Genomic DNA, 11,360 nt, shown 5'->3' on the forward strand with positions numbered 1-11,360 from the left:
TGAAGGGGAAAAGAGCACTTTCTCTAGTTCTTGTCTTTTTTTTAATTACGAAAAAACAGTGCTGCCTAATTAATTGGGGGCACATTTTAATTAATCACAAATTTTTGATTGTCATGATTAATCAGCTAACATCTTGGCCTTAAAATGGGTCAGGCAAAAAATGGCTCTCCTGCAGCAGTGTCACGAAGCACAAAGTGGTGGGAGTCAAGTATTCAGAGCAGAGCGATGGTGGCATCTGCTGGAGTGGCATTGTTCTCTGCTTTTTTCATTCTCCGTTTCAGTTTTCTCCTCCTCTCTTTCTCCTCCTCTGTGAGAGGAAGCTGGCAGACCATGTCATGTCCTGCTGAGTCCTTCCCAGTCCACCCGTGTTTATAATCATGAGAGGACTGGAGAGAAATTTCTTATCACTCCTAAGATAGCAGTAGGAAATTGGCCTCTCTTTTCCAGGGGGATAATACTTGTATGCCAAGGCAACTGAGCCACAAAGTTCCCAGGAGAAAAAAGAAAACACACTAGCACAAAGTATTTTGGTTTATGGGTTCAAATAGGCTACAACTTTATTGGTTACAGATGTGAGCGGTTTGGCTTAGGCATTAGGGTGAAGCCAGGCTATATCTTGACTCCTGCAGGGAGTCCACTTAAGGGCAAACCACTGATAGGGGGTGCCCTATGACTTACATCAAATAGTGGCACCCCAAGGGGTCCCTGTAGGGCAGCAGTTCTCAACCTGTGGGTCCCCAGATGTTGTTGGACTACAACTCCCATCATCCCTGACCTCTGGTCCTGCTAGCTAGGGATCATGGGAGTTGTAGGCCAAAAACATCTGGGCACCCAAGGTTGAGAAAGGCTGCCGTAGGGGCTGTGACATGGCCCTAGCCCACGTATAGGCTTCGCACAGGATTCATATCCCGGATCCCTTTAACACAGCCTACAACTACAACTCCCATCACCCCTAGCTAAAAAGGCCAGAGCTCAGGGATGATGGGAGTTGTAGTCCAACAACATCTGGGGACCCACAGGTTGAGAACCGCTGCTTTAACAGGATACCCTTACTGAGGAGGGGCGGGCGAAGGCAACAACCTCCTCTCCAACCAAACCAAGGCTTACCCAATACCTAACCTCACAAAAGTTGTGACGATTGCTACTAGGTAGGTGAAAACCAAATGGCCGGTGCCAATTTGCCAAGTCCAAAAAAATCTTACCTGGCCCCAACAATATGTCGACCAACAATTGTCCATAGCAAGGTCATATCACAGCAAAGCATGAAAAGAGAGTGGGTGGGTAGGGTGATGAAATATACTCGGAGTTGAGAGTGAATGTCATGCTCTTTATTCAGCTCATAGTGGTGAGGAGGAATGGAAGTTCCCCCAGAATGTCTGCTTTATATACATTATTTACACAATGGGCCCCACGTGATTGGCTAATTCTGGGATTCTCCTGTAGGCCAATCAGGTTGCAGATTCACTTCCACCTGGAGCTGGATTGGGTGGCTCCTGTGAACCAATCAGACTGCTGCATTCTGGATCCTATTGTTCTAGGACCAATCAGACTGCTGCATTCTGAATCCTATTGTTCTAGGACCAATCAGACTGCTGCATTTTGGATCCTATTCAACTCAGTACATAATAGCTGATCTGGTGAAGGGGTGAAAAGAGGGTCCTGGCTGGCTGCGCCATAGTTAAAGTGCCCACGGCCACACCCACCCTGCCAGGGGATTAGCTAGGTCTGCCCAACAGAGGGCAGAACCCCCAGCAATGATGACGCGGCTGGTGTAACGGAGGAGAGAGGAGGCGTCCCTCCTTCCCTTTGGTTGGTAAACTATTGAGACCTGGCTGCCTGGCCACAAGGCCGCCCACCAGGTAAAAGGTTAGTGGACTTTTGGGAAATGTGGGCAGGGTGATTCTGACACAACTATAATTTTATATATCATGCAAACCTTGGTTTATTACCCCTCTTAAGGCTCCCAAACTATTTGAATTCCTTGACTTCTTCGGCTCATAGATATGCCTTTGTAAAGGCAAGATTCAACACCTTCCCATCGAACGTGCTGAGAAATAGATTCTCCAATGGACAGATATCGCTCTTATGTGATTGTAATTGTGGGGCACCGGAATCGTTGCATCACATAATTCTTGACTGTGCTCTTCACTCATCGGCCAGGAGCAAGTTTCTTGCTCAATATCTAAAGGGAATTGCCGATGATACGAATGAAGCCAAACTGAGATATCTATTAAATGATGATGACCCCCTAAGATCACTCATGGTTGCCAGATTCTTGATCAGCGTCCTATCCCTAAAGAAGAGAAACGGACTCCTGTGCGGCTCGGATAATCCCTTTAAACTATGATCTATGTTTTAGGTTGTAATTAGGTGATATCACCATGGATGTTTTCTACTAATTTATAAGCAGAGGGCGATGTTTATGTTACAAATTTATTGTAATGTATGATGTTGGTCCTTTGTTTTTGATTTGCTTTGGTTCTTGTCTGTTGTTTGTAAGTTTTGGCGGTTTTAAATTTGGAGGTTTAAGTACATTATGTTGGTATGGGAAACTGTCGTGTGATGGGCCAATGGCCGTAATAAAGATCAATACAATACAATACAATACAATATATCATGCTAATGGTACCCTGCAACAAAATGTTGTCGTGTGGGATGCTTATGTTCAGGATTCCTTTCAATTCCCTAGGTTTCAGTTATATGCCAGACAGCTAGTCAGCACTCCATGCCCACTGAGCATGCTCAGTCCCCTACCCATATATATTCTTTGTTCTTGCTTCTTGCTTCTTGGCTTATTGTTTATGTGAAAGGCTGATGTGATAGGGTGAATGTTATGCTCCAAGTTGTTTTGATGTGGTTAGGCTCTCTAGGGAAATTGCAGAGGGTTGTGATCAAGATAAGGTTCTGGAGAACAAGCCTTATGAGGAACAGTTGAGAGAGCTGGGTGTGTTTAGCCTGGAGAAGTGGAGACTGAGAGAAGATATGATAGCCACCTTCAGATTTCTAAAGGGCTGTCACCTGGAAGATGGAGTAAGCTTGTTTTCTCCTACTCCAGAGAGCAGGACCCAAACCAAGTGCTTCAAGTTACAGGATAGGAGAGTCCAACTAAACATCAGGAAGAACTTTCTGATGGTTGAAGCTGGAACGGACTCTCTCAGAAGGTGGTGTACTCTCCTCTGTTGGAGGTTTTTAAGCAGAGGTTGGATGGTCATCTGTCCTGGATGCTTTAGTTGAGATTCCTGCATTCCAGGGCATTGGAAGAGACCCTGGGGGTCATCTGATCCAACTCTACAGTTCTACGATTCTATGAATATGTGAAGGTGTAGGCACGGCTGAAGGAACAAGACCTCCAAGATGAATGGCGCAGTAGGAGCAAAAAGGAATATAGATAATCTAGCACAGTGGGCAGAGGGGTAAGGTGTGTGGGTGTGTGTGTGTTTGTTGTTGTTGTTTAGTTGTTTAGTTGTGTCCAACTCTTCGTGACCCCATGGACCAGAGCACGCCAGGCACTCCTGTCTTCCACTGCCTCCTGCAGTTTGGTCAAACTCATGCTGGTAGCTTCGAGAAGACTATGCAACCATCTCATCCTCCGTCGTCCCCTTCTCCTTGTACCCTCCATCTTTCCCAACATTAGGGTCTTTTCCAGGGAGTCTTCTCTTCTCATGAGGTGGCCAAAGTATTGGAGCCTCAGCTTCACGATCCGTCCTTCCAGTGAGCATTCAGGGCTGATTTCCTTCAGAATGGAGAGGTTTGATCTTCTTGCAGTCCATGGGACTCTCAAGAGTCTCCTCCAGCACCAGAATTCAAACGCATCAATTCTTCGGCGATCAGCCTTCTTTATGGTCCAGCTTTCACTTCCATACATCACTACTGGGAAAACCATAGCTTTTACTATACGGACCTTTGTTGGCAAGGTGATGTTAAAAGTATAGCTTTTACTATACGGACCTTTGTTGGCACAGTGCAAATACACCAGCAGAGGACTGGATTGGCTTTTCCAAGTTCATTTGCACCACACCAGCCTCCCCATCAGCCACAGTGTCTCACCTGTTGGGAAGTCAGGTGAGTTCCTGCCCCATGCCATGCACTACTGATGTTTGACATAATTTTTGTGCGTTTCTTGTTCAACTGCATAATTTGTCATGAAAGTGGGGTGGGAAATCACGTGGAAAGCATTTGAAGCTTCCTTTACCTCAGGGCTTTTTTCAGCCAGAACTTACTGGAACTCAGTTCTGGCACCTCTCAGATGGGAGCCATTGCCATTATAAGCGATCAAGGGAGACGTTCTTGGTTAGTTCTGGTACCACTTTTTCTAGAAAAAATAGCACTGTTTTACCCGATTTTAAAATATGTTTAGGAAGAAAAGAAGCTGTTGTGTGTTCGTATGTTCTGCTGGAAGGTGTCCAAAATGGCTGCGGCAACCCACAGTACAAAATGGATGGGGTACAAAAAAAATGATGATGACGCCAGACCTTTGGCCAACCTTTGCTCAGTATTGTCTACTTTGATGGGCACTGATTCTCCAAAGACGATCCTGAGATCGTCTTTATGCAAAGCAGATACTCTCCTGGCTGAGCTATGTCCCCTTGAAGTGTACAAAAGGTCACCAGTCCTCAAGCCAAGGCTAAGCACACCACAAACAAACAAACAAACAAACATGCCAGAAGGATCTGCAGTGCTAAATTGTCACACACTTTTTGGCTGTTATTGATGCGTGTAAGCTTCATCTCAGCCTCTCTCCGACATGGGCTCTGCAACAGCAATCACATTCATAACAAGAGCATGACACATTGATCTCATTGCGAAGGTTACCCTTTCAATGCAGCAGCTTCATTGACTCCTTGCACGGCACCCATTTGTATTTCCAGTCATCCTGGAGATACTCTTTCGTTCCAATCTTCTTCCTCTTTTATTATTACTTTTTTTCTTTTTAACTAAAGACATAGATTGACACCGTCAGATCAGTGACTCTTCCGCGATGAGTAACGAATGGGCAATGTGTTCCAGCAGCACAAAACAAGGTGAAAATGGAACATTTGGAACAGTCCAGGGGTTTATCTTGCCTCTTCTCCTCCTGAACTACCAGCAGAGGGATTGAAAATTGCTGGAGGGGCATCAGATTTAGTGCAACGGCCCGCTGCATTTAAATCTGGAAGTTCTGGGTGTGAATCTGCTAAGCTATAAATTACCAAATACGTACCCTCCAACATTTTCCCGATGAAAATAGGAATGTCCTAAGGAAAAGTGAAGGTGAAGGCAAAGGGGATGCGGGTGGTGCTGTGGGTTAAACCACAGAGCCTAGGACTTGCTGATCGGAAGGTCGGCGGTTCGAATCCCCGTGACAGGGTGAGCTCCTGTTGCTCGGTCCCTGCTCCTGCCAACCTAGCAGTTCGAAAGCATGTCAAAGTGCAAGTAGATAAATAGGTACCAGTCCAACAGGAAGGTAAACGGCGTTTCCGTGCACTGCTCTGGTTCGCCAGAAGCGGCTTAGTCATGCTGGCCACATGACCTGGAAGCTGTACGCCGGCTCCCTCGGCCAATAAAGCAAGATGAGCGCTGCAACCCCAGAGTCAGTCACGACTGGACCTAATGGTCAGGGGTCCCTTTACCTTTAAGGAAAAGCAGGACATTCCAGGATCAGAAACTGGAACGGCTTCTGTAAATCTGGGACTCTATCTAGAAAATAGGGACATGTGGAGGGTCTGCAAATAGTCATGGCTCTTTAGCGTGGGCATTGGGAACCTTGGCCCTGGGGGCCAAATTTTGCCCTTTAGATGGCCCTCACAACATGTCATACCCCACCCACCAGGTCCTGCTCATCACCAGCCCTGCTTCCTTGCGTGTTTTTGCTTGGCTATGATGTGTCCTTATACTCCGATAAAGCCTCTTGGTTGCATGGCTGGGGGATTAAGAGTTGCATGTGGAAATGAGCCTACTGCACAAGGGTAACATTTGTATTTGTTGCTGTACCCACTTTTGCCCTCTGCTCCATCCACCACTGGTATGTGGCCACCAAAGCATTGTCCAGGAGGGAACAGGGCCATTGAACTGAGAATATGTTCCCAACCCCTGCTTTAGTGTTGGCTTGCAGTTTGGAGAACTCTCTGATTTAATTAACAACCCCACATCCACAAGGAAGTCCCAATGTCCTTTGGAAGATACACCCATCAGTATTATCACATGTTCTGTATTCCAGCAGATGGGAAGGCTGAAACAGCTGAAACATCCTAGGATTTTGTGACTGATGTGATATTTCATTCCCTCCAACATTCCTCCGATAATCAATTGATTATTTGTACCCTGCCCATCTGGCTGGGTTGCCCCAGCCACTTTGGGCGGCTTCCAACATATACAAGACATAATAAAACACTGAAAACTTCCCTATACAGGGATGCCTTCCGATATCCTCGAAAGGTTTTATAGTACTTATCTCCTTGACTCGGGGGTCAAAGTGCAAAGGAAGGTCCTTGCATTGCAACTCACACCTTGAGAGTCCAATTGTGCTCCCCCTCCATGTGCAAATAGCAGCTTTTGCAATGACTCCTCATAGGAACCACTTCTCCTTGTGCTGCTTTATCTGCATTTATGTATAAGCTAAACAAGATATAGCTTAGAGCCCCACTCTCTTGGGGCCCCCCAAAAAATTAAAAGGAAAAAAAAAACTGGATGTAAATTTCCAAAACTGTATTTCAGTTCAACAATTACTTCGACAAGATGCATATTTTGTTACATGCAAATGGCTTTCAATACCTGTTAGGTCCATAAATTACCACACAGCATATATTCAACACACACAAAAAAGCGACAATTTGTTGTTGACAAAGGACAGCTGGACATATAAAGGGCCCCATTACCTTCAGTAGCTTGGGGCCTCATCAAACCTAAATCTGGCCCTGTCCATAGCTATGCCTGCTTGGCAGCCCATTGCATTTTAGGTTAGCCTGAAGGACTCCAGCTCTCAAGAGCCTCAGGCAGCAATCTTTCACATCACCTTTTTTAAATGGGAGATTCCAGGGAATGAACCTGCACCTTTCTGTATGCAAAACATGCATTCTACCCCAAAGCTATAACCCCTCCTTAGATGCTCCAATGAAGGCTTCCTCAACCTCGGCCCTCCAGATGTTTTTGGCCTGCAACTCCCATTTATCCCTAGCTAGCAGGACCAGTGGTCAGGGATGATGGGAATTGTAGTCTCAGAACATCTGGAGGGCTGAGGTGGAGGAAGCCTGCTCCAATGGATTCTGGAACATCCAGTGCAATTTGCTAGAGAGGCCTTGATGGGGTAATTCACGTCCACCACAGAGAGGAGAGTGCCAAATTCTGCTTGGTTATCTGCTTGCATACACAAGAGAAAGTGATAGCATTGTATCCTTGCCTGCCCAGACTCAAGAGGTTCTGCTGAATCCTTTTCTCCTTTAAGAAACTTGTTCTGTTACTGTATCCTACCTACCTCTGAATTCGTGTATCACAATACGGAAAGGAAGATGTTAAAAGCCCCTTCCTTCTCAATCTCAGCATTGCGACTTTGGGAAGGATGGAAAACAACTCCTATACATCCAGCACTAATCATATCTTTGTATTGAACTGCTATTGATCTGCCCAAATGTTTGAGCATAAAAAAGTTCCTTGACAAAGGTAAATGGAAGGGCAGATACAGTTACGCAAGTGGAGAAACTATCTGTGTCATCACAAAAGAGTTTTCAAGGTCATAAAATGCATCACTTCTGACTGCAAGTAATGTGTTGTGTTGTGGGTTTTTTTTGGATCTCTAAGCTCCTGAAGTCCGCCCCCGCCCCCGGCTTGCTTTCTGTAGTTTTTTCCATTTCAGACTTTGGAAAGAAGAAGAAAAATAAAACAATTTCCCTGAAACAATGTGCTTTCCTTTGTCTTTGAAAATAAAACCTGTTTTCAGTGTTCACTTTTTTTTCATTGAAACAGAAGAAAGTTGTATTAGAAAACCCCCCACAGCATCTTGTTGGAAATTCACAGTCGGGGGCATTACCTAGACTATCAGTCATGCTTATGACAACAGGAAACAAAATGCTATGTTGTATGTTTGGGATGAATGGATCAGTCTGCTTCCAGCCTGTATCAATTTCATATTCGTTTGTTGAAAAGTCCATCCTGTTCTGTTTCCACATTAATGTCATTTTATTTCATTTTTTAAAAAATCCTCACAAAAATTCACATTAAAGCACGTGTTTAATGATGCAACGGCATACAAAATGTGTACGCTAGGAAACACGCACACTTAAATGCTGACAAATGCTTTGGGGAAATTTTTTAAACAATAAATAAAATCCACAGACTGATGTGGAAATGTGATGTACAGGAGTGCAAGACTGGAAAAATGACAAACTGAGAGGAATCTGTTATGAGAGGCCTATTTAGCAGGCTGCCTTGGCACTTGAGAATTTGTCCTTGCAAAAACAGCTCAGCTGAAACATTAGCCCATGTTCTCCTATACTGACATTTTTATAGGGATCCCAATTTATCTCCACGGTACTTTCTCTACATCTAAGGAACTCAGATGAATTCTGTGATCCACTTTAAATTGTAGACTCGAACCCAAGATTACAGAAAATGCATGTTCCTTGCTCCCGGCATCAAAACTGGCCATGATTATTAGATAGAAGATGAGCTCCAAGTCAAAATTGTCTATATTTTCTCAGCCAATTGTTTATGGATTTTATTCTATTCTTATTTTAAAAGGTGCAATTTGTGTGCATGCATATTGTGTTTTTCTTTCTCTCTGCTGTAGTTGTCTTGATAGCCCTATATTTGGTGTGCAGACCAAATAAACTCACACTAAAAAACGGACAGATATGTCCATTCCTAGTTGTTGGTGAACTCCACTATCTTCCCACGGAATTGTGAAATTATCTCTGTATAAAAGAGCTGCCTTGAAGTTACGATTTGTGTAAATAACTGTTCCAGTGACAAGGGAAATGCCCTGCTTTTGTGAGTGATGTAACATGGGAGAAGGAAACATGGGCAAGATAACTCCTCACAGGATGAGGACTTTTTAAAAAAGCAGTCAAAATCTTCTACATCTATTAGTTAATTAATCCTATTATGTATACAGTGGTACCTCAGGTTACATATGCTTCAGGTTACATACGCTTCAGGTTAAAAACTCTGCTAACCCAGAAATAGTGCTTCAGGTTAAGAACTTTGCTTCTGGATGAGAACAGAAATTGTGCTCCAGCAGCGCGGCAGCAGCAGGAGGCCCCATTAGCTAAAGTGGTGCTTCAGGTTAAGAACAGTTCCAGGTTAAGTACGGACCTCCAGAACGAATTACCGTATTTTTCGCTCTATAAGATGCACAAGACCATAAGACACACCTAGTTTTTGGAGGAGGAAAACAAGAAAAAAATATTCTGAATCTCAGAAGCCAGAACAGCAAGAGGGATCACTGCGCAGCAAAAGCAGCAATCCCTCTTGCTTTTCTGGCTTCTGGGATAGCTGCGCAGCTTACATTCGCTCTGTAAGACGCACACACATTTCCCCTTACTGTTTAGGAGGGAAAAAGTGAGTCTTATAGAGTGAAAAATATGGTAAGTACTTAACCTGAGGTACCACTGTACCTGATTCAATCCTAGCTATTTCTTTGCATGTTGAACTAGAAGAAGAGCCTGGCAGATCAGGCCTATGGTCCATCTAGTTCAGCATTCTGTTCTCACAGTGGCTATCCAGATGCCTGAGGAAACCAGATTCCTGGGTGGTGTTTGCTGCCTGACACAGCCACAACCAGGTCCTGCAGGGCCATTTCCTTCCCACATGGCTATGCCCAGTACCTTCCCTTCTGGCTCTGCCAGTTGGGTGGGAAGCCCCACTCGAAATGGGCAATACTCTTCCTGGACCCCTTTAAGGGGGTACCAGTTAAACTAAGGATCGAGCCCAATGCCTTATGAATTGGCCTGTCTTGCAGGTTTTTTTATTTTTGGAATTTTTATTTTTATTTTTCACGTACGTTAGCTTAGGAAGAAAAGGGGGAAAGAGGGGGAGGAGGGAATGGCAAGTGGGGTGGGGACAGGGGGCAATGCTTCTATTCTTCTACTTAATGTATGTGTGGGGTTTTGTGTCAGCGTCACTTGTGTGGGTTCTCTTTACTATTCACTCGTATTCACATCTGAAGGCAGCCCTGTTTAGGGAAGCTTTTAATGTTTAATAGATTATTGTATTTTAATATTCTGTTAGAAGCCGCCCAGAGTGGCTGGGGAAAGCCAGCCAGATGGGCGGGGTATAAATAATAAATTATTATTATTATGATTATTGTATTTGGTGGTGCGAGAGGCTGGGGGGTGGTGGCCTAGGGCAGGCATAGGCAAACTCGGCTCTCCAGATGTTTTGGGACTACAACTCCCATGATCCCTAGCTAACAGGACCAGTGGTCACGGATGGTGGGAACTGTAGTCCCAAAACATCTGAAGGGCTGAGTTTGCTTATGCCTGGCCTAGGGTGTGGTTGGTTATCTTTGACTGGCTGTAGTGAAATTTGTTTTTGTGTGTGAGTGGGGTGTGTATGTATGTGTTTGGATCAGGCTAGCTAGATTGATTCGTATGCTGTTGGCTGGTTCTTGTTGTCTTGTTGGGCAGGGGTGAAGGTGTCTTTTTCTATTTGTCCCCATGTCAGTTTGTTGGTTAGTCTTTCTAATAAGGCTGTTTCCCATACTATTTGATACCATTGGTCTATGCTTACTCCTGACAGGTCTCTCCAGTGACTGGCTATGATGCTTCTGGCTGCTGAGCTGTCTTGCAGGTTTTCAACTATCTCATAGCAACTGTCACAACTTAGTTTGGGAGCCCACACAGGAGTTGATAGACCATAGCACCTCTCCCAATGGTGACACTGGGAGGATTGAAGCACCTGGTCAATGTCTGGGGTGACTGCTTAACTCAGGGTTGACCCCATCCTAATTATTAAGTGGGCTGTTTGGTATCAGTTGCACATCCAGTGCCTTGGCCAAGACAAGAGTTACTGAGTGGTGACCAAGCAATGAGCCTTTTGCCATTTTCTCCACTTTTTACTTGTTATTGGTACCGTGTTGTTAATTCAGGGGATTCGATAGCATTTAGATGAAAATCGATGTATATTACATTGTGTTACTTGCATCTTTGATTTATTTCTAATTCCCCCAACGTAGCAAGAAACGTCCTGTTCCGTTCCTGAGAAAATCTGAACCGTCATACTTTTTTTGCCTGCAGTCATCCTCAGTGTTGGAAGCTGAAAAGGACTTGCAGAATCTGTACCAGCTCTTTATGCTCTGAACAGATTATGCTGGCTAACGATTTGAATCAAACCCAACTGCTCGTCTTGAAAACAAAGTTTGGTCCAATAAAAGTGACGATCCCACTAAT

Source organism: Podarcis filfolensis (genome assembly GCF_964270895.1).
Source record: "Podarcis filfolensis genome assembly, chromosome: 6".
NCBI lineage: Eukaryota > Metazoa > Chordata > Lepidosauria > Squamata > Lacertidae > Podarcis > Podarcis filfolensis.